The 24,900-nt window shown below is 43.7% G+C and overlaps 1 non-coding gene across 1 annotated transcript; it reads left to right on the forward strand.

The window, feature by feature from the left end:
• The first annotated feature begins 16,337 nt into the window (after positions 1-16,337).
• Positions 16,338-16,417, forward strand: trnai-aau (transfer RNA isoleucine (anticodon AAU)). Its single transcript has one exon. It is a non-coding gene; the product is annotated as a tRNA-Ile (tRNA).
• Positions 16,418-24,900: the final 8,483 nt, after the last annotated feature.

A 24,900-nucleotide genomic window follows, 5' to 3' on the forward strand; every position in this document is an offset into this window, starting at 1 on the left:
TCTTCGTCCCAACAAGTCCATACCCATTCCCCTACACCTCACACTACGGGCAATTTAGCATGGCCAATTCACCTAACCTGAGCATTTTTTTTGGACTGTGTGAGGAAACCGCAGCAAACCCACACAGACACACATAGTCAGTCGCCCGAGGTGGGAATTGAACCGGGTCTCTGGCGCTGTGAGGCAGCAGTGCTAACCACTGTGCCACCGTGCCATCCTCTTAACCAATGAATTTTCATGCATCAAATTGTTAGATGTGCAACAAATAAATATGCCTGAAGAAAAGAGATATACAATTTATAGAAAGACAAAATTTGCCCAGGGTACACCTCCCTTTCCCAGCAATGGCAAATATGGAGATGATCACTGATCATTTCACTTGTTACTGTTTTATATTAACCAGTCAGAGACACATCTTATTTTCATAAAATTCTTGTGCCATCTGACAAGGACAATGTAACAGTTTGAAAATTGCCATCTCCAAAATGAAAGCAATGTAGAATAAAAAGCGTTTACAATCTCTCTTCAAAAACACCAAGGACAAAATAACCTTTTTAAAATCACTGCATCATCACACTCTTCTGAACTGTATGCTTCTATGACACTGCGATGAGCCCAATATCCTTCAAATGGATTCAACTTTATGTCATATGGAAGGGTACTCTGTCATGACGCTTTTCAACTTTTCCTGCCCCTTTCAGGAGGACGAAATGACTGTTATCTTCACAACTGTCTCTGTCTCTCTCTATCTCTCTCTTACAAAGACTCCCACTGGGGAGAGCATAAAAAAAATAACACGATTACTTGGAAAGACCTGATCAGAGCTTATGAAGGGACTATTACAAATGGACAAACAAATTCTCGCACGAACTGTATATTGAAAGTATTTTTAAAATTTTTAATGTCAAGTTGATGAATGCAACATCAATACAGCTCTCAGGGCCATCGAGACATGAAGTGATATTTGAGACCAAGCACTTAGACTTCGGAATGTTACTGATGCCATCACAGTAGTCAGGGTTAATGTAAAGTAACAGGGTAGGGGAATTTGTAAGGGTGGGATACTCATCAGAGGGTCGGCGTGGACTTTGTTGGGCTGAATGTCCTGTTTCCACAGTAGGGATTCTATGATAGAGTCGATCCAGCCAGCAACAATTGTAGACCAAACATCAAAGTTCCATGGGCCGGAAGGAAATTGCAAGTTCAGCTTTGCCTTTTCCTTTTGAAACAAGCCAGGGACGTGCAGAATTCAAGGCATAACAGTCATTTATGCGATTACACTATAATCTCAGTTTCAACTTGCTTCTTCAATTCATGAACGCTTTCGGCCAAATCCTGTGAGTCCAAGCAACCTATATGTTAATCTGCAATCAATTCAAGTGATTCCACACGACAACAAACCACATGTGAAGGCATTGTATCCAACAACATTCTGAGGATTGAAAGCACATGAACAGTAACACCGTGGGCTGATGTGGAACAATGAGCTGGACATGGAGCCAACATGTTCTCGAACTGAAGCAATGCTCAGACGTATTGGACCATGTTGATCAAATGCATCCTGTTCACACAACAACAACAATAATAATAATAATAACAACAGCAATAATAACAACAACAAAACAGAAATCTAATCCACCTGATGAGTGGAAGAGTGATCTTAAACAGAAATAAACTCACACTGATTCTCATTCTGAGTCTAATCACAGGCATTACTCTCCTGACATATTTTAGGTCCTGAGTCAGCTGTGGAAACCCATTAGATACTAACATTTTCTGGCATTCAGTATTCCGTCATGATTTGCTCAGACTCGTGTTCAATTAGAATCCAATTTCAGCATCTTCATCAATGAATGTTCACGCATCAGATTGTTAAGTGTGCAACAAATAAATACACCTGAAGGAAAGAGACATACAAAAGACTGAAAGATGCCCAGGGAACATCTCCTTTTCCCAGCAATGGCAAATGTGGATATGATCACTGATCATTTTGCTCATTACTGTTTTGTTTTATCAGACATTTACACGCCTTCTTTTCATAAACATTCTTGTGCGTCTCACAAGGACAAGGTGAATCAGGTAATAGTTTGGAATTTGCTGTCTCCATAATGAAAGCAAAGTGGAACAATAAGCAAACACACATCCAGAATACCGAATTTAAAGATGCCACCATCGCTTATTCTCCAATCATTATCATTATGAAATTCAAAACAACCAGCAAACTTATTTCAAGAGTGCAGAAATACAATGGGCATACAAATATTGTGGTTGCTGTAACAAGTACCTTTCCACTGGACTCCCATCAAGCAAACATCTGGGGAATGTGAACACATGTTCTCCCTTGGTCCAGATGACTCCAGTCCCAACAGCATTGAGAATGTTGGAGTAAAAAATGAGGTCTGCAGATGCTGGAGATCACAGCTGCAAATGTGTTGCTGGTCAAAGCACAGCAGGTTAGGCAGCATCTCAGGAATAGAGAATTCGACGTTTCGAGCATAAGCCCTAACAGAAAGTGCATTGAGAATGTTGGACATGATCCTGGAAAAATCTGTGCAATTTTATGGAGCACTATCGACTCTAAACATAAAGTCCTTTCAATAATGGCTGATAATATTCAATACGGGAAACATTAACAAGATGAACTGTTCAGAATGCAAGATGACAGCGCCATGTGTTGGGGCTTCTGAAACCGTAAACTCCAGGCTGGCCTCTTTCTCTCTCTCTGTCCTCCTCTTTGCTGTCTTTTGCTTTCTCATTTCTGCTGATGCGGAGGTGGCGGAGCGAGGCCAGCTGACTCTCCAGGGATGAAAACTATAGCGCTGGAAAGGCACAGCAGGTCAGGCAGCATACGAGGAGCAGGAGAATCGACGTTTCAGGAAACAGAGAATGGGGATAATGTTGCCCGTTTATCAAGTCTTAGAGAATCCCAACAGTGCAGACAGAGGCCATTTGAGACTGCACTTACCATGGTGATGATCATCCCTTACTATCCGCATAATCCCATGATTAGTTGAGTTAAACTACCTAGCCTGCACATCGCTGCATTCTACGGGGCAATTTAGCATGGCATTTAACTTCCACACCTGTGTGGGAGGAAACCAGATCACCCAGAGAAAACCCACAGAGACACAGAGTATGTGTAAACTCACACAGAGCTGGAATTGAACCCCAGTTCCTGATTCTGTGAGGTGGCAGTGCCAACCACTCTGCCAATAGTGCCAGGCAGTGACTAGCAGGGTCTCAGAAGGATCAGTATTTCGATCTAAGTAATTCCCGATATATATAAATGATCGGGTTGAGGGAACCAAATACCACATTCCTGACTTCGCTGACAACACAAACCAGTGTGGCTGTGAGTTGTAGGGAGGTAAATAGGTAATAGGTGATTCAGACATGTCGAGGAGTGAACAAAGAATGAGAGATAGATGAAGTACAACGTAGCAAATATGATGTTATAAACGTCAGCTTGAAAACAAAAACAGAAAGCAAGAGTGCTCTTTAAATGCTGGTAAATTTTGGAAGTGTTGATATACAAAGTGCTCCAGTGTCTTTGTACACCAGTCACTGAAAGCAGACAGACACATGCAGTGAGCAAGAGGAAGGCAAATGGTAGATTGGTCTTCATTGCAAGAGTAAAAAACCATATATCACCAGGTGATAGTCTGAAAGGTTTACTTGGAAGTACAGGCTTTCGGAGCGCTGCTCCTTCGTCAGCTCACAACCTGAGGAAGGAGCAGCACTCAGAAAGCTGGTACTTCCCAATAAACCTGTTGGACTGTAACCTGGTGTTGTAAAATTTTTAACTAAATCACTAAGATGAGGAAACATTGATCCACTAAAAGGGAATTGAGCTATGGAAACTTCTACCACAGAAATCAGTGGACATCAAGTTACTGACTATATTCACAGGAAGAGATCGATAAATGTTTGAATTTTAAAGGCATCAAGCTTCATGGGAAGAAAGCGAGAATGTAGAATGTGACTGAGGATCAGCTCTGATTATATTGAATGACAGGGAGGGATCAATGGGTTACTATCTCTTCGTGCTAAAAATTTCTTTGCTTCAGGATATTGATCACCGATATCACCGTTTCGCCTGGAGGAATACAAGAGGTTTCTAAACATGATTTATGTCTGACTTATGCTTAAGACTTGGCATGTTTAACTCCATCCCTGGTTTGACTCAAGTGCAAATACTGAATGCTTACTCATTTAAGAACTGTTCAAATCAGTGAAGATATTGGAGAGCTCAGTTGTAATGGCTATACATCGAACCAATTGTTCTGGCTTCAAGTCCCATTACAGATGTATGCAATATATGTAAGGTGGATATTCCAGGAGTGATGCAGCTGGTCAAACCACTCAGTTTTAAACAGAACAGAATTTATTCGGAAGATTATCAAATGAAACACACAAAAATAGAACAGAATACAGAATAACTTAACCTAACAGACATTACCAACATAGTGATGCTGTTCCAAATACTTGCTACAATACCCTTAAACACCACTTGGCAAAATCAAACACAGGGTCTGAGCAGAGAGATCTCAGATAGAGGAGGATCAGCCTGGACCTGCTTCTTTGGTTCCAGCAGCTTTTCAATACTATTGCTAAAAACCAAACTAAACCAGAGAAAAAATACTGAGCTGGAAGAAATGGCCACTTCACTACCATTATACAATTGTTTTTTGTGTAAAACTTGAAAGGCTTCTAACTGAGGCAGTATCCAGTAGCTATGATCAAATTGGCCTGAAACTCCTTTCAATTAGACTTTTCATGGTCTGTGTCTTTAACACCTTCTCTGAAAATTAACTAAGGACAACATAACCTTTATTAATGGAGTAGCATCATCACAATTGTTTTCTAAATGTGGTTGAATTGTAATTGGAATGATAAAATCCATCATGTGGCTGATAATTTAATGTGGGGTACAAGGCTATGAATTAGAAGTGTATTCTGTTCTTTTTGTACATCAAAGTAAGGAACACTTGAGGTTAATCATTGACTTCATTTGATGATGAAATGGGAAGGTTATATTATATTTTCTAATGATATCAATGAGGTGAACTCAGATGTTTTATTAGGGGATATGAATCATAGAAATGCAAAGCAGCAGGTCATTTACTGCCAGGCTCAGCTGATTTCTAAAACAAGGACAGGAGCTGATGCTGTGATTCTCTGTTGGTCAGAATGTATCAGGGATCTTGGTAGTGCCCAGTTCCAAGACGTTGTCTAATTTGTATTGTGCTCTGTCACAATGTTAAGTTCACAACGTGATATGTACATTCTAGGCAAATGTTGAACCAAGCAGAAACGTAGAAAACAATATCTGTGGATTAAAAACAACACTTATATTGTGATGGCAGTTGGCTTTTAAACCAACATGTAAGCGATACATATTTTAACTTATTTGTTCAGATGTGGAAAGTGGATACCATTGGCTTGCTGCCCAGCATTTATTGCCTTTACCGAGCTGCCATTGAAACGGGCCTCCTTCTTAACATGTGCAGTCCACATTTGTTGGTTAACCATTAATGTCCTTAAGGAAAGAATTTCAGAATTTCTATCCAGGGAATGTGATGGAAAAGTGTTGGTGGTATTCCCATATATCTGCTGCCCCTGTTCTTCTTGATGAAAGGGTTTGGAGAAGGTGGTGTCAAAAGTTCTTCAGTGAATTTTTACAGTGCACCTTTTAGTCAGCACACACTGCTGGAACAAGGCATCAATGAAGGAGAGAATTGATGCTTGTGGATGTCAGAGCAATCAATCAAGCAGGTCGCCTTGTCCTCAACAATACTCAAGCTTTTTGAGTGTTATTGATGTTGCCAGGAAAGTGGGGAGTATTCCATGAAGATGGTGGAAATGCTGTCGGAGTGACGACATGAGTTATTTGCCATTGTATTGCTCACTTCTAACATGCTCTTGTAGCCACTGTGTTGATATGGTGAGTCCAGCTGAGTTTCTTATCAAAGACAACACTCAGGATGTTGATCGTGGCTTGGCGGGAGGGGTGGGTGGGAGGGGGGGATTGTCCAGTGATGGTGATATCCTTGAATGTCAAGGTGCGGTGGGTAGATTTCTCTGATTGTTGACAGGCATTGCCTGACATTTATGTGGCATGGAGTGTTATATTCTACATATTAGTTCAAGCCTGCGGAATGTTACATTTGATCATGGTTGGCTCCGGTATCTGTGGAGTCGTGAATGGTGTTGAACTTTGTGCAACATCTCCAATTCTGACCTTAAGATGAGGGGATGGAAATTGGTGAAGCAGATGAAGATGGTTGGACTGAGGACCACATTCTGAGGAACTACTGCAGTGATGTCCTGGAGCTGAGCTTACTGACCTCCAACAACCACAACTGCATTCCGAAGTGTCAGGTATGACAGCTATGTGAAGTGTTTGTCCCCAATACTATGTGATTCTAGTTTTGCTCAGGTTCTGTGATGTCACACTCAATGAAATGTGGCCTTGATGCCAAGGGCTGTCACATTCTCGAGATAAGGGCATTACAGGTTAGACTCAGTGGACAGTTCCAATTGAACTATATTCCTGTTAGTCTGGAGTCACATGCAGACCAGATGAGGTAAGAATGGCAATTTCCTTCCCTAAAAGGCATTTGTGAATCAGTAGCATTTCCTTCCAACAGTCAGCAATGGTTTTATGGTCTTCATTAGACTCCTAATTCCAGATTGTTTTACTGAATTCAATTTCCACCATCTGCTGTGACAGGGTTCAAATTCAGGTGCCCAGAGTATCTCCTGGGTCACTGCAGTAACAGTGCAACAATAAAGCAACTCAGCCATCACCAGCCCTGAAGCCTTACCTCTGCCTTTCAGCTGTTTTATCCATGTTTGAACCAACGAGGTGAGGAGCTGTGTGACCCTGGCAGAATCCAAACTGGACGTCACTGAGCAGATTATTGATGAACAGGTACTGCTTGATAGCACTGTTCATAACACAGGTCATGATCAAGAGTAACTCATGATCGACAGTAAACTGATTGGATGCAAATTGTCTGGATTGGATTTGTCCAGCTTTTTTCAATACAGGCAGGGCATTTTTATATATGGAGCTGGATGTGTGTTGCCCTTTTGAGAGAATGAATCACGTGACTTGGACAAGGGTGGGGGAGGTGAAGTCTAAAACTGATGGTGGACATGAGAGACCTACAACGAAATATTCACTGTTCAAGTTTATCTTCTATCTACTTTGTGTTCTATTTATGGTTCAATGCGAATGGCAAATAATAACTGGCAATGAGAATGGAATATATTCCACAGAATCTGAGTGAATGGTTTGTTAGTCAGGAGTAAAGACATCATCCGGGACTTGGGTAATAACGCAGGATTGTAATGTGAGATAACAATTGTAAGATTGGAAAGATTTCAGGCGAAGTCATTGAGAGAGGACTTGAGGTGCTGTTGATGCCAAGGACGAATTGTATGCATATGGAATGGGCCGATAGTGGCTGTTCTGAGGAGACTTGGGCCATCGTCAACAGCGGAAGAGGGGAATGATAACCCAACTAATTACCAAAGTCATATTGGAGTGCGACTGCAAGGGTCTCAGTCTGCAGTCGATATCAGGGAAGGACAATATGCCAGCAGAGTCGGTGAGGGAGTGGCAGACACAGGAGTATTCATTGAGGTGATTCAGGCTGCGAATGGCCACTTTACTCGAGTGGCAAGGAAAATTCCCAATGATGGGAAAACAAACAGATGTGTCAATTTGTAGCAATGGAACCATTTGATGAAAAGACTGAAAGTTGGATGGTATACCCTGAATTTTTAGTGGTTTCATAATGGAGAACAAAGTGGTTGTAGACTTAATGGTAACAGTTTTCCTGAAACTCATGGGATGTAAGTACTTCATGATTCTAAGGATCTGGTGCAAACAGGGAAAACTGGAGAAGACAAATGTCTGGAAGTTAATTTGCACCACAGCCACTGATAAGTGTGGAGCATTTCCGTTTTATACTGTGGTACAGAACAAAGTAGAGTCCATCGCCAATTTGTGCCTGCCTTAAACAGGTGAGAAAAATTATTGTGAATTTGGTGGGTTCCTCTCAGATATTTTGTGACACTGTTCAGTTTATGTCCTCAGACAAGAAGCATTCCAATGGAAGCCAGGATCAAGAAGAGGCCCGGAGGCAGCTTTTTAAATTGCTCCCTCGATAGAGTTGGCCTCCAGAGCAGTAAACCAGTTGATTGATGGTGCATGAGACCATCAATTAGCAGATACTCAGCATCAACTATAGAATGCCAACATCATATCAAGAGTGGCCACAAGGAATCAGCGCGTTGGAACCGAGAATCCCAGTGCTGCAGGTGTGAACGGGTGGGCACTATTGCCAGAATTTGCCCCATTATAACTCAAGCAAGGGAATGGGCCTCTCAAGGAGACAATTCTGAGTGCAATGCCGTAGGCACATGCTGCCAACTCGGAAGTAAGAAGGAATCAGTCGGGTGTGAAGGAGAGATCGGACGCCCACAGTCAGTAGAGTTTTGCAGAAACATCCCGCCGGGACAAGGTGAAGCAAAACATTTCTAGATTCTTCACAAATTATACGGAAAGGAAGTTCAAATGGGAGTGAATACGTATGTAGTTTTGTCTCTGAATCCGAAACTGATATATCAGAAAAAGTTCAGGGGGATGCCATTGAAGCCTACCAAAATTACTTCACAGATACACCCAGAACAACTGGCGCTACTGAACGTCTATGTTGTGGTTAAAATACAACTAAGAGAACAGTGTGCCAGCATGCCTCTGTGTGTCATGATATTCAGCCACTCCTGGTTACAGGAATTAAAGTTAATTTGGGGCATGTTTAATAGACTGGTGGTCTCAAAATGAATTTGCAATAGATTTTTAACAGATATAAAGATGTCTTCAAAGGAATTCTGTGTGAAAAGAAAGGAATAGAAATCAAACATCAGTTGAAGCAGGAGCCTTATCCAATGAATCTGAATGCGTGTATAGTACTATATGCAATCCGCCCAAAGTGGAAGGCAGAACTGGAATGACTGGTGAAGGTGGGAGCATTGGAACCAGGAACCACGAATAGATGGGCCACTCCAATCATTCCTTTCTTCAACACAGAAGGCACAGTGAGGGCTTGTGGCATCTTTTCTGTTCAGAGTCAACTCAGGCCTGTGTGAGGATCAATACCCACTTCCACTCATTGAGGACCTCTTCAGTGGACTGGTTGGGGAAAAGGAATCCTCAAGAATGGGTCTGTCGTATTCCTGATCATAGCTGAGAGTCATGAAGGAGACCCAGCTACTTATGATGACAGTGATACCCAGAGGACAATTCTGCTGCAAGCAACTTCCATTTGGCATTATGTCATCACCACGTCTGTTTGAGAGGCCATGGGACAAATTACGAGTGAATAATGGGGTGTCCAGAATTATTTGGCTGCAAGTTTGGTTATTGGATACTCTGAAAATAATAATTTTAGCAGCCCATAAGAAACCCTAAAAAGGTTACAGAAGCATGGCCTCCAAGTAAAATAGGAGAAATGTGAGTTTTCTTTTTAAGGACTCCATTGACGATCTGGTCATAAATCGATGGTGAGGGACTGCACAAAGTGCTGAAGAAAATGGAAGTTGTCATCAAGGTGCCTTGTAAATTACTATGGCAAATTCCTGCCTGATGTGACAACCCTGCATCAGTTTCTGCCTAAATGGCAGCTGCAGGAATTGATGTGGGAATGTGAAGGAGGTCACGGAGAGGTGAAGCAAGCCCTAAAAATATCAGAAATGTTGCTTCATTTCGACCCAAGTTTGCCACTGTGACGTGTGATGCCTTGCCTTGTGGAGTTGGCCCTGCACTGTCACAGATCTTGCCGAATGGAGAGGAAAGGCCCGTTGTGTTCACATCGACATCACTGATGGTAGAGGATAATAACGCCCAAGTGGAAATACAAGGATTGGGAATTGTGACGGTGTTAAAAAGAACAGCCAATTCCTTTATGGCAGGCTGCTGACAGACCACAGGTCACTAACCTCCATTTTTGGCCCATCCATAGGACCACTGTTAATGGCAGCAGCACACCTGCAGGGATGGGCACTGGTTCTGTCAGCCTAATTCATGTGAGATCAGGATCCAACAGTAAGAGAATAATGGCAAGGCAGATGCTTTATCAAGGTTAGCACTGCCAGGAAATGAGGATGTTCTTGACTGCAACCTAGAAATTACACACTTTTGCCTAGAAGACAAGATATTGGTGTTTGCGAGTCAGGTGTAGAACATTCCTCAAAATGAAGAGGTCTTGAAGTTAGCAAAGAGCTTTTTCCTGGAAGGAAGGACTTGTCATAGTAACCCCCCAGATTTAAACCCTTACCTGTCCAGTAGGTGGGAGTTGTCCATATCAGATGAGTGTTTAATATGTGGAATGAGAGTTGTTATCCCTTCCCCATTAAGAGGATTGGTGCTGGAACAAGTGTACCCAAGGGCACCTCAGCATGGTATGAATTAAAGAAATGGCCAGGAGCTTCTTTTTCTGGCAGACGATGGGGTCCAACATTTGAGAAGAATGTGGGGTCATGCCAATTTTGTGCATTAGTAAGGAAGTTGCTGACACTGTCATCGCTTCGCCAATGGGAATGGTGTCAATCATCAAGGCAGTGGATTTGTGTCAATTACGCAGGACCAGTAGAAGGACTGATGTTACTCGTGATCACAAAATACCCACTCCAATTGTCTGGAAGTGGCAGCCATGAGGTCAGTGTTAGCGGAAGCAATGTTGCACCAACTGGAAGAAATATTTGCCAGGTTCAGGAGCTCAAAACAATTCACAAGAGCCAACGGTGGACTATTGCTGGTGCAACTTTTCAAGGAGTAGCTGAAAAATCACTGAGTCAGACAATTGACCTCAGCTCCAAATCATCCTGCAAAATAAATGGCCAGGTGGACAAATTTGAACAAACCTTGAAGCAGCCTTAAAGGCCTCTCAAGGAGAGGGTTCGCTAGGATGGCAATTCAAAATGTTCCTCACCATGTACAGGAATATGACACATGCAATGATGCAGCACTCTCAGGTGTCCTTAATGTTCCATCACCAGTTGAGAACCACATTTGACTTACCCCACCCAGCAGAGATCAGAGCGGTGGTTGAGTGAGATCGAGAATGGTCGATAGTCAGAAGGGCAGGAACTGTATGGTCATGTGTATTCCAAAAAGGAGAGAGTGTTTTGGTGAATTATATATTTGGTGACAAGTGAATCCCAGTGGCGGAGTAGGTGATACAGGGCTTTTTTGCAGATGAGGGTGAAATCCTGGGCTGGGAAGTGGCAGATGGAGTTCAACCTTTGAAAAGCGTGAAGCAATTCACTTTGGAAAGTCAACTTTAAATGCAGATTACAGGGTTAAAGGGAGGGTTCTTGGCAGTGTGGAGGAAGAGAGGGATCTTGGAATCCACATCCACATATTCCTCAAAGTTGCCAACAAATTTTAATCGGTAGTTAAGAAGGTATATGGTGTGTTCGCGTTCATTAGCAGGGGGATTGAGTTTAAGAGCCATAAGGTTATGCGGCAGCTTTATAGAGTCCTGGTTAGACCACACTTGGAACATTGTGTTCAGTTCTGGTCACCTACATTGTAGATAGGACGTGGGAGCTTTAGAGAGGGTGCAGAGGAGATTTACTAGGATGCTGCCTGGACTGGAGAGCATGTCTTATGAAGAAATGGTTGAGGGAGCTGAGGCTTTCTCATTGGAGTGAAGAAGGATAAGAGGTGACTTGATAGAGGTGTACAAGACGATGAGAGGCATAGAAACAGTGGATTGTCAGAGACTTTTTTCCAGGGTGGAAATAGCTATCATGAGGGACATAATTTTAAGATGGTCTGAGGAAGGTTGAGGGGAGATGTCAGAGATCGATTCTTTCCACAGAGGGTAGTGGGTGTGTGGAATGCACTGCCAGCAGTGGTAGTAAAGTCAGATACATTAGGGACATTAAGTGACTCTTGGACCTGGACCCCATATACAAACACATGGACCTGGACCCCATATACAAACCACTACAGCTGAAACTGACACCCGGAAACGGCAAGAACATCCATCAACAGACACATCAACCTGGACCCCACATACAAACTACTACAGCTGAAACTGACACCCGGAAGCGGCAAGAACAAACCACTATAAATACCGGAAGAAACAATAAAGCAGCGCTTCACAGGAGGCTCCAATAGCACTGATGATGTTCCCTAGCCAGGGAACGAAACGTTTGCAGCAAAAACTTCCAGCTCGGCGAACAGAACCACAATAAATTTATGGGTTCAGAATGTGGTCCTGGAAAAGCACAGCAGGTCAGGCAGCATTCCAGCACCACACTCTCCACTCTGATCTCCAGCATCTGCAGTATTCACTTTCCCCAAGTTGATTTTAAGGCTCCCAGAAAAGGTTTGGGGCTGGTGGAATTGAGTGGAAAAGAAAGCATCACAACATTGCATGCTTGAACAGCTGCAGTCATTTTACCAGCTTTGGATGCGACATCTGAAAGACAATGACAAACATTTTTAAGATATGAGATCCAAACATCTACACAGGACATGAACGCGAAGTCATCACACGCCAATTCCGCATAATTCACCGCACTCCAGCCAAGTGTAAATGGATTACAGTGAGCAACATGAGATACACCTGGGAATTTACAGAATGCTTTGCAAGGTAAATACATGTGATAATACAGACTTCACTCGCTACACATTCTACAAGCATTAGCTCAAGAGTTCAAAGGTACTCTGTATGGAATAATTGTTTGCAATAAAAAGGGATAATAAGAGAGTATGCTGTGAAATAAATCATGTTAGTTTCTTTCATTTTGAATTTTTAAACATTTTAGCAAGCAGACTGAATGGACATTTCACACCATTCTTTATCTCCTCTCTGATTTTACTCTGGGTCCCTGCATAAATAAATGGATTGATGCAGGAGTTCAATAACTGAAGCATGTATCCACTTTGTTGGACAATAAATATCGGTTTGCCGCTATCAGACCCAGAGGAATAAGGAATGCTTGCAATTCGGGCGTAAAAGATCATAACAAAATATAACAAATATAATAGGATGAATGTTCCTGAGATGCCAAAGAGTAAAGCAATGGACTTTCTTCGCTTCTCCATGTCGGGGTCACTCTGAGTCTCTCCATTGCCCTGAGTCCGGAGACTCCTACGGGCTCGATTGGCTGCAAAAATCTGCCTGACAGTCAAAACATTGAGCAGTAATATCGGAATGAAAGGAAGACACGGAGTCAAAATGGAACGAATCCAGTCATAGACAACCCACGCCAGTGCAGTATAATATTCTGGTTTTAGGCCACAGAACCATGGTATTTTGTCAATTATGTATATACGTATGTAATGGAAATACATAGGTATATTTTTCATGAAGAACAGTGCACACACCAATCCTATGACCACGACGTCACCTTCTTTGTGCAATATTTTAATTTCAGCTTTTGACAACATATGGCCACAAATCGATCAAAGGTGAAAGTGACCGTTAACCAGACAGAACTGTCAATGGCTGCAAAACTCAATGCATTACGAACACTGCATACTGGTGTGATAGAGAGGAAACTTAATTGGAAATAAATCACAGCAATACGGTTTAATATTACAACTGTGACAATGATCAAAAGATCTGTTGCTGCCATCGAGTCAAGATAATATATGATATTTGTGGAAAGACCGCATCTTCTTCGAGATAAGATCACAATCACTGCCAGGTTAGCTACAATAGAAACAGATGGAGAGAACATAACAGGAATTAGATAGTTGTGATTTTGACTTTGAAAAGCAATCACCTGTTCCCAGGATTTTGTCGAAAATTAAAAACATTTAACTAAAACGGCTGTTTGTAGAAATCCTTTACATATGAGCAATTGTAAGGTATCCTTATCCAGTTTTATAACACAACATTTTGATAGAATAAAAAGCAGTGAAGTATTCTGAAGAAACTTTATTGCAAAGTGAGACACAGAAACAAACAACATTTCATTTACAAGAAATATTAAAAGTATTGGAACAATGTAACAGGAAACAAGGGAACATACGTTTGAAAATGAAGTATGAGATTACACTTCACCGACTGTACAATGGTGTTCTTTTAAATAACGATTCTGTCTTGAAAACATTTCCATTCATCTTGCTGATAAATATCCCAAAACAAATGTAAGTGAATTAGCATTCTTCTGATTTTGTGGAGGACATTTGCACAGGATGCAATGGAAAATTTGCTCCCATCATTGACAGCTTCTACTACAGACTTAACCATAACATGAGCGGAAGTGGGTACTGGAGATGCTGGAGATTAGAGTCAAGATTAGAGTGGTGCTGGAAAAGCACAGCAGGTCAGGCAGCTTCCGAGGAGCAAGAAAATCGATGTTTCGGTCAGAAGTCCTTCATCAGGAATGAGGCTGGAAGCCTCGGAGGTTGAGAGATAAATGGGAAGGGGTGGGGCGGGGGGAATGTAGCTGAGAGTGCGATAGGTGGAGGGATGTGGAGGTAAAGAGAGGTCAGAGAGGAGGGTGGAGCGGATAGGTGAGAAGGAAGATTAACAGGTGGGACTGGTCATGAGGATGGTGCTGAGCTGGAAGGTTGGAACTGGGGTAAAGTGGGGGAGGGGAAACTGGTGAAGTCCACATTAATTCCATGGGGTTGGTGCAGTGGTAGTTTGGTGCACTGACCTCTACGCCACTGAAGCCTGGCACCAACTCAAAGACACCTCCTCCTACAGTCCCCTCGACCATGAACTCACCCCCCCCCACCCATCACCAAACCATCATCTCCCAGACCATACACAACCTCATTTCCTCAGGGGATCTCTCACCCACAGCTTCCAACTTCATAGTTGGGAACCCCGCATCACCCGATTCTACCTCCTACCTAAGATCCACAACCTAACCACCCCGAGTGACCCATTGTTTCTGCCTGCTCCTGCCCCACTGAATTCATCTCCACCTCCCTCAATACTTTCCTATCCCCCTGATCCAGGAGCTCCCTACTTACAATCGGGCCACATACCCATGTCCTCCACCTCTTCCAAGACTTCCGTTTCCGCAGCACCCTCAGCCTCATCTTCACCATGGACAACCGGTCCCTATACACTCCCATCCACCATGACCAGAGCCTGCAAGCCCTCTGTTTCATCCTCTCCCAACGTCCCGACCAATACCCTTCCGTTGACACTCTCACTTGTTTGGCTGAACTGTTCTTCACCCTTAACAATTTCTCCTACGAATCTTCTCACTTCCTCCAGATGAAAGGCACAGCATGGGCCCCATCTATGCCTGTCTCTTTGTCAGTTACATAGAACAGTCCATCTTCTGTAGTTACACCAGCACCACTCCCGACCTTTTTCTCCATTACATTCATGACTGCGTTGGTGACACCTTGTGCTCCCGCAAGGAGGTTGAACAGTTCACCAACTTCACCAACAACTTCCACCACGACCTTAAACTCATCTGGACCATCTCTGACACCTCCCTCACCTTCCTGGACCTCTCCATCTCCATCAGCGATGACCGACTCAACACTGACATTTTTTACAAACCCACTGACTCCCACACCTACCTGAATTACAACTCCTCCCACCTTACCTCCTGCAAAAATGCTATCTGTATTCCCAATTCCTCTGCCTCCGTCACATTGGCCCCAAGGAGGACCAGTTCCACCACAGAACACACCAGATGGCCTCCATCTTTAAAGACTAATTTCCCATCCCATGTGGTTGAAGATGCCCTCCAACACATCTCATCCACATCCACCCTCGAACTCTACCCCTCCAACTGCAACAATGCCAGAACGCTTCCGGTGCTCACTTTCCACATCTCCAATCTCCGCATAAATTGCATCATCCACCGACATTTCGGCCACCTTCAAACAGACTCCACCACCAGGAATTTAATACCCTCCTTATTCCAGTCCACTTTCCGCAAAGACCATTCCCTCCACAACTAACTGGTCAGGTCCACGTCCTCCACCACCCCCCTCCCTCAAACAACCTACCCTCCCCTCCTGGCACTTTCCCCTGCCACTGCAGGAATTGCAAAACCTGCGCCCACACCTAACTCACCACCTCCATCCAAAGCCTCAAAGGGGACTTCAACCCCATCCAAGTTTTACTTGCTCTTCCACACGTGTTATTATCTGTATCCATTGCTCCCGATGCGGTCTCCTCTACATTGGGGGGACTGGATGCCACCTCAAAGGCCGCTTCAGAGAACAGTTCCGGGACACCCGCACCCATAAACCCCACCTCCCCATGGCTGAACATTTCAACTCCCCCTCCCACTTTGCTGAGGACATGCAAGCCCTGGGCTTCCTCCATCGGTTAGCTCAGCTGGTTAGAGCGTGGTGCTAATAACGCCAAGGTCGTGGGTTCAATCCCCACACTGACCATGCGCAGCGCTCGTCTCGTTTGCTGTGCTGTGTCAAGGTTTGTCGTGGTTTTGTGGGCGGCACGGTGGCACAGTGGTTAGCACTGCTGCCTCACAGCGCCTGAGACCGGGTTCAATTCCCGACTCAGACGACTGACTGTGTGGAGTTTGCACGTTCTCCCCGTGTCTGCGTGGGTTTCCTCCGGTGCTCCGGTTTCCTCCCACAGTCCAAAGATGTGCGAGTCAGGTGAATTGTGCAATGAACGTGGTTAAAATATCAAAAATAAAGCAAGTCAGAAGTCACACGATACCAGGTTCTAGTCCAACAGATACCTTTGAAATCACCAGCTTTCAGAGCGCAGTCCCTTCATCATGTACAGCAACCGTCTGAAACCTTGTGATTACAAGTCAACCTGTGGGACTATAACCTGGTGTCGTGTGTCTTCTGACTTTGCCCACCCCAGTCCAACACCGGTATCTCCACATCAAAAATAAAGACAAATTTATTTGTATGAATATCATGAGATTATCACCAGAAACCATCGGATAAAATGGGGAATTAACACCTTTGTTGTTCAAATTTGACATAAAAACGAATGAAAAATTATACCAGTGAAATCAAATACATGATTTCAGTGAAATAGAACACCTTTTTAAATTAAACTGGAGAAAAACAAAACTGCCGTAAAATGAACAGAAAAAAAAAACAGATCACTGATGAAATGTATCTTGTAGCAGATACTGGATGACTACCATAGTCAGAAATTAACGAGATAATTCACCTGGAACTCCGATAGCAGCAAGGATGGCTAACTAATGGCAAACACTGGACCGACTGGTTTCTCATGCATTTTAATCACAAGATTTGCGCCTTTACTGCACTTCCCGGGAAAGTGCTCACATTTATACCTGATGTCAGTCTCCTGGTAGATAATTAGGGAGGTTTCATCTTTGCGGGCATTGAGGATAATCTCAGAAACAAAGCTGTGAGCTAATGCTCACCTGTTGTTTATTTTTTGTAGGAACAACCTTTTCTCATGTGCTGTGTGTTCCGAAGGTACATCTTGAAGAATACATGTTATCTTGAAGAACCAACAGCAGCCTGCATACCACTTAGTAAGATGTAGGAGCGTGTGTTCCTGACTATGCATGATGAAACATTATCATGATCTCATTTCTGATAGTCTGATAACTTAAAGAGATTACAACATTTCCTTCTCAACTGCGACAGCATGTCATTACCAAAGTCCTGTCCTCGACTTCCCAGCCCATGCCATACCACCAGAGTGCCCTATCCTTGCTCCCCAAACGACACCACACTGCGAGAGAGTGTCCGCTCCATGCTTCCCAGCCGACACCATGCTGTGAGAGCGTGTCCCACTCCGGTGTTCCCAGTCTCCACCATGCTTGAGAGAGTGTCTCTCTCCGGGGTTCCCAGTCGACACCATGCTATGAAAATGTGTCCCATTCCAGAGTTCCCAGCGTACACCATGCTTTGAGAAATTGTCCCACTCCGGGCTTCCTAGCCTCGCCCATGCTGTGAGACAGTGTCCAATTCCGGGGTTCACAGCTACACCATGCTGTGAGAGAGTGTCCCATTCTGTGGTTCCTAATCTACACCATGCTGTGAGAGCGTGTCCCACTCCAGGCTTCCCAGCCTACACCATACTGTGAGAGAATGTCCTGCTCTGGGGTTCCCAGTCCACACCATGTTGTGAGAGAGTGTCCTGCTCCGGGATTCCCAGCTGATGCCATGCCCTCGAGAGATTGTCCAGCTTCCTCTGTGCAGCATTTTAGTGAGAGAGGGTTGTGCTGGACGGGGTGCAAAGGAGATTCAGAAATTGATCAATTATTTCAGCTGTGAAGAGGGGCTGGATAATCTTGATGGAAACCCTGATGGAGGAATTGAGTGAGTACATGGGGCTGTATAATTCATGTGGATGAATGGTCCTACTGTAGGTGGTCATATAATGGTGGTGGTCCAGACTCGATGGGTTAAAGTACTTTGTCTATACCAAATGATTCTGTGAACCTGATAAAAGCTCATAAGGAAATTGGACAGGGTAAGTAGAATGTAGCTGTGATTCTTAATTGAAGACGAACAATTAAGTGAAGTTGAAACTGAATGGCAATAGCTTTAGAGGGTATTTTAAATGCCACAGTACAATGGACATCTGGAACTACTGGCAAGGAGGAGAGCGGAGTCAGGAAACCTCACAATCTTTAAAACATACTTCAATCAGTACACCTCATATCTTTCAAGGCTTTGACATCAGTGCAGGAAGTAGGACAGGTATAGGTCAAGCATATTTTGGCAGTACGTACACAATGGGCTGAAGAGCCTCTTGTTATGGATCAGGCCAGACATCCTGAAAATATTTGATGCAGATCACTATAATTTTTTTTCCTTTTACAGGAAGGTGTGATGTGGCTATTTCAGGAGTGATGTAGCTGGTTAAAATACTTATAGACAATAGACAATAGGTGCAGGAGTAGGCCATTCTGCCCTTCAAGCCTGCACCAGCATTCAATATGATCGTGGCTGATCATCCTTAATCAGTATCCTGTTCCTGCCTTATCTCCATAATCAATGATTCCACTATCCTCGAGAGCTCTATCCAGCTCTTTCTTAAATGAATCCAGAGACTGGGCCTCCACTGACTTCTGGGGCAGAGCATTTCACACAGCCACCACTCTCTGGGTGAAGAGGTTTCTCCTCATCTCTGTCCTAAGTGGTCTACCCCATATTTTTAAGCTGTGTCCTGTGGTTCAGCACTCATCCATCAACAGAAATATGTTTCCTGCCTTCAGTGTGTCCAATCCTTTAATAATCTTGTATGCCTCAATCAGATCCCCTCTCAGTCTTCTAAACTCAAGGGTATACAAGCCCAGTCACTCCAGTCTTTCGGTCCTGTCATTCCAGGAATTGACCTCGTGAACCTACACTGCACTCCCTCAATAGCCAGAATGTCTTTCCTCAAATTTGGAGACCAGACTGCACACAGTCCTCCAGGTGTGGTCTTACCAGGGTCCTGTACAGCTGCAGAAGAACCTCTTTGTTTCTGTACTCAATACCGCTTGTTATGAAGACCAGCATGCTATTAGCCTTCTTCACTACCGACTGTACCTGCATGCTTACCTTCATTGACTGGTGTACAAGAACACCCAGATTTCTTTGTACTGCCCCTTTACCTAACTTTACTCTACTTAGGTAGTAATCTGCCTTCCTGTTCTTGCCAGCAAAGTGGATAACCTTACATTTATCCACATTAAACTGCATCTGTCATGAATCTGACCACTCACCTACTTGTCCAGGTCACCCTGTAATCTCCTAACATCCTCCTCACATTTCACCCTGCCACCCAGCTTAGTATCATCAGCAAATTGGCTAATATTATTACTAATATCATCTTCTATATCATTAACATATATTGTAAAAAGCTGCTGTCCCAGCACTGATCCCTGTGGTACCCCAGTGGTCATTGACTGCCATTCCGAAATGGAGCCGTTTATCACTACCCTTTGTTTCGTATCAGCCAACCAACTTTCAATCCAAGTTCGTACTTTACCCACAATACCATGCACCCTAATTTTGCTCACGAACCTCTAATGTGGGACTTTATCAAAAGCTTTCTGAAAGTCCAGGTACACTACATCTACTGGATCTCCCTCGTCCAACAAAAAATTCCAGAAGATTAGTCAAGCATGATTTCCCCTTCATAAATCCATGCTGACTCTGACCTATCCTGTTACTACTATCCAGATGTGTCATAATTTCATCCTTTATAACAGACTCCAGCATCTTTCCCACCAGTAAGGTCAGACTAACTGGTCTATAATTTCCTACTTTCTCTCTCCCACCTTTCTTAAAACGTGGTAGAACATTGGCCACCCTCCAATCCATAGGAACTGATCCCGATTCTATCGAACTCTGGAAAATAATCACCAATGCATCCACGATTTCTCGAGCCACCTCCTTCAGTACCCTGGGATAGGGACCATCAGGCCCTGGGGACTTAACAACCTTCAGACCTAACAGTCTCTCCAAAACCAATTCCTGGCAAATATAACTTCCTTTCCGTTCAGGTCGTTCAGCCACTGTTACCTCAGGGAGATTGCTGTGTCTTCCCCAGCGAACACAGATCTGAAGTACCAATTCAATTCCTCTGCCATTTCTTTGTTCCCCGTAATATATTCCCCTGTTTCTGTCTTCAAGGGCCCAACTTTGCTTGGCTTTAAGCAAAACAGAACTTCTTTAAACACTGCAGTGGAAACCCCAACAAAAGGAAATGGAACTTAGAATAACTTAACTGTTGGAAAACATAACATAACACATTCTCCCTGTGTCTGCGTGGGTTTCCCCCGGGTGCTCCGGTTTCCTCCCACAGTCCAAAAATGTGCAGGTGAGGTGAATTGGCCATGCTAAATTGCCTGTAGTGTCGGTGAAGGGGTAAATGTAGGGGAATGGGTCTGTGTGGTTTGCGCTTTGGCGAGGGTGTGGACTTGTTGGGCCGAAGGATCCGTTTCCACACTGTAACTAATCTAATCTCATCTAATCTAATCATAACTGATCCAATATATGACCAGACCACTCTAGCCCCAAGGCATCATGGTAGCTCATAAACCTACCACCCAACTCAAACAGCTCCTGATTAATTTACAGGGCCTTATACCAACAACCAACCAAACAAAGGTCATATACAAAATACCCTGCAAACACTGTAACGAACATTACATTGGACAGACGGGCAGGAAACTAGCCACCAGGATACATGAGCAGCAACTAGCCACCAAAAGACAGGGCCAACTATCATTAGTATCCATACACATAAGTGAAGAGAGGGAACTAGTTCAACTGGGACAATACATCCATCTTGGGACAGGCTAAACAAAGACAGAAAATTCCCGAGGCCAGGCAATCAAACCAGAATTCCATTAACAAACATATAGATGTGGACCCCATTACCAACCTCTCAGAAACAGAACTGGAAGTGATATCACCCACGACAACAGACCAAAACACAGAAATTGCAAAAAGGGGAGAACACCAGTGCTTCACCGGAGGTTCACTGATGATGTTACCGAGCCTGAGAACAAATCTACCAGTTCTTTGAGCAAATTTATAACCTGGGTTTGAAATTTGCCATCTGCAAAATGAAAGCAAAGTAGAACAAAAAGCAAACACAAATCCAAATTATGGAAAATAAAGATACCCCTCGCCGATTCTCCAATTGTTACCATTCTGGAGTTCAAAACGACCAGCAGATTCATTGCAAGAGCGCAGAAATACAATGGGCATACGAATGTTCAGTATGCTGTAGCAAGTACATTTTCGCTGGACTCCTTTCAAGAACACATCTGTGGAACGTGAACACATGTTCTCCCTTGGTCCAGATGACTCCAGTCCCAACAACATTGAGAACATTGGACGTGATCCTGGAAAAATCAGTGCAGTTGTATGGAACCCTGTCCATCTCAACATCAAGTCCTTTCAATAATAGGGCATAATTTTCAACATGGGAAAACATTAACAAGATGAACTGATCAGAATGCAAGATGGTAGTAACGGCATCATAGACTGTGGTCGGGCTTCTGAAACCATCAGGTCCAGGCTGGCCGTATCCTACCCGCTCTCTCGCTCTGTCTCGCTACTTACAGTCTTATTCATTCTCATTTCTTGTCTTCATCTTTTGACATCATTGGAAAGCTGGAGCGTTGTCAGAACTGGTCAGTGGAATTGATGGTGGCCAGAGCGAGGTCTGCTGACTCTCCAGAGTCAGAACCTGGTCTCTGGCACTGGCTGGGAATGGAGCTGTGGAGTCGAAAAGTGTGATACTGGAAAATCACAGCAGGTCAGGCAGCATCCGAGGAGCGGGGGAGTTGACGTTTCAGGAAACAGAGAATCATATCGAATTGCTACAGTGCAGGTAGAGGATTATCGAGTCTACACTGACACTTGTGAAGAGTATCCCATACTAGCCCCATAACCCAACACTTAGTGCAGTTAAACTACCTAGCCTACACATCGCTGCATTCTACAGGGCCATTTAGCATGGCATTTAACTTCCACATTGTTAGGAGAGGAAACCAGAGCATCCAGAGAAAACCCACACAGACACAGAGTATGTGCAAACTCCACACAGTGCTGGAATTGAACCCCAGTCTGTGATTCTGTGAGGTAGCAGTGCCAACCTCTCTGCCAACACTCCACCACGCCACAGTGCCAGGCAGCGACGGGCAGGGTTCCAGAAGGATCAGTATTTCGATCCAAGTTATTCCTGACATATATTAATGATCGGGCTGACGGAAGCAAATGTCACATTCCTGACTTCACTGACAACACAAACCAGTGTAGCTGTGAGTTGTAGGGAGGTAAATAGGTAACAGGTGATACGGACACGTCGAGTCAGTGGACAAAGAATGTGTGAATGTGTGAAGTACAACGTAACAAATGTGAAGTTATAAACTTCGGTTTGTAAACAAAAACTGAATGGAAGAGTGCTATTTAAATGCAGGTGAAAGTTTGGATGTGTTGATACACAAAGCACTCCAGTGTCTTTGTACACCAGTCACTGAAAGCAGACAGACACATGCAGTGAGCAAGAGGAAGGCAAATGGTAGATTGGTCTTCATTACAAGAGTATAAAACCATATATCACCAGGTGATCGTCTGAAAGGTTTATTTGGAAGTACAGGCTTTCGGAGCGTTGCTCCTTCGTCAGCTCACAACCTGAGGAAGGAGCAGCACTCAGAAAGCTGGTACTTCCCAATAAACCTGTTGGAAGATAACCTGGTTTTGTGTGGTTTTTAACCAAATCATTAAGATGAGGAAACATTTATCCATGAATATAGAATTGAACTTATAGAGGTCCCTACCATGGAAATCAAAGGAGATCAAGTTACTGAATATATTCACAGAAAGAAGCAGATAAATGTTTGAATTTTAAAGACATCAAGCTACATGGGGAGAAAGCGAGAATGTAGAATGTGACTGAGGATCAGCTCTGATTATATTGAATGGCAGAAAAGGATCAAAGAGTCGCTATCGCTTCAAGGTTAAAATTTCAGTGTTTCAGGATGTTGATCACCGATGTCACCGTTTGTCCAATGGGAATGCGAGAGGTTTCTAAATAGCATTTATGTCCCTTGGTGGTGTCTGGTTAAAACTTGGCATGTTTATCTCCGACCCTGGTTTGACTCCAGTTCAGATAATGAATCATTGCTCACTTAAGAACTGTTCAAATCGCTGAAAATATTGGAGGGCTCTTGTGTCACATGGCAATGGCTGTGCATCCAGCCAATTACGCTGGCTTCAAGTCCCATTACGGATGTATGCAATGTATGTAACATGGATATTCCAGGAGTGATGCAGCTGGTCAAACCACTCAGTTTTAAACAGAACAGAACTTATTCACAAGATTATCAAATGAAGCACAAAAAAAGAACAGAGGACAGAAAAACCCAACCAAGCAGACTACACCAATATCATGATGCTGTTCCAAATACTTGCAACAATGCCCATAAAGACCGCTTGGCACAAAAGGCAAAATCAAATACATGGTCTTAGCGAGAGATGTCAGAGAGAGAAGGGTCAGCATGGACCTGCTTCTTTGAGTCCAGCAGTTTTTCAACAATATTGCTAGAGTCACGGAGTCATAGAGATGTACAGCATGGAACCAGACCTTTTGGTCCCTGCCAGCACCCGGTCCATATCCTCCCAAACTCTTCCTATTCATATACCTATCCAAATGCCTTTTAAATGTTGCAATTAAACCAGTACACCTTCACTTCCTCTGGCAGCTCATTCCATAAACGTACAATCCTCTGCATGAAAAAGTTGCCCCCCTTAGTTCTCTTTAATATCTTTCCCCTTTCACCCTAAACCTATGCCCTCTCCTTTTGGAATCCATGACCCCAGGGAAAAGACTTTGTCTATTTATCCTATCCATGACACTCATAGTTTTGTAAACCTCTATAAGATCACACCCTCAGTCTGCGATGCTCCAGGGAAAAGAGTCCCAGCCGATTCAGCCTCTCCCTATAACTCAAATCCTCCAGCCCTGGCAACATCCTTGGAAATCTTTTATGAACCCTTTCAAGTTTCACCTCTTTCCGATAGGAAGGAGACCAGAATTGCATGCAATATTCCAACAGTGGTCCAACCAACGTCCTGTACAGCTGCAACATGACCTCCCAACTCCTGTAATCAGTACGCTGACCAGTGAAGATAAGCATACCAAATGCCTTCTTCACTATCCTATCTGCCTGTGACTCCACTGTCAAGGAGCTATGAACCTGCACTCCAAGGTCTCTTTGTTCAGCAAGACTCTCTGAGACATTACCATTAAGTGTATAAGTGCTGCTAAGATCTACTTTCCCAAAATGCAGCACCTCGCATTTATCTTCCACAGCTACCTAGATTAAACCTCCTCCCACCCTGCCCGCTGTAAAAACACCATCCCATGTTCCCAAGTCCTTCACCTTCGCCGCATCTGATCCCAAGAGGACAAA

The sequence above is a fragment of the Hemiscyllium ocellatum genome, chromosome 33 (assembly GCF_020745735.1).
Source record: "Hemiscyllium ocellatum isolate sHemOce1 chromosome 33, sHemOce1.pat.X.cur, whole genome shotgun sequence".
In the NCBI taxonomy this organism is placed as follows: domain Eukaryota; kingdom Metazoa; phylum Chordata; class Chondrichthyes; order Orectolobiformes; family Hemiscylliidae; genus Hemiscyllium; species Hemiscyllium ocellatum.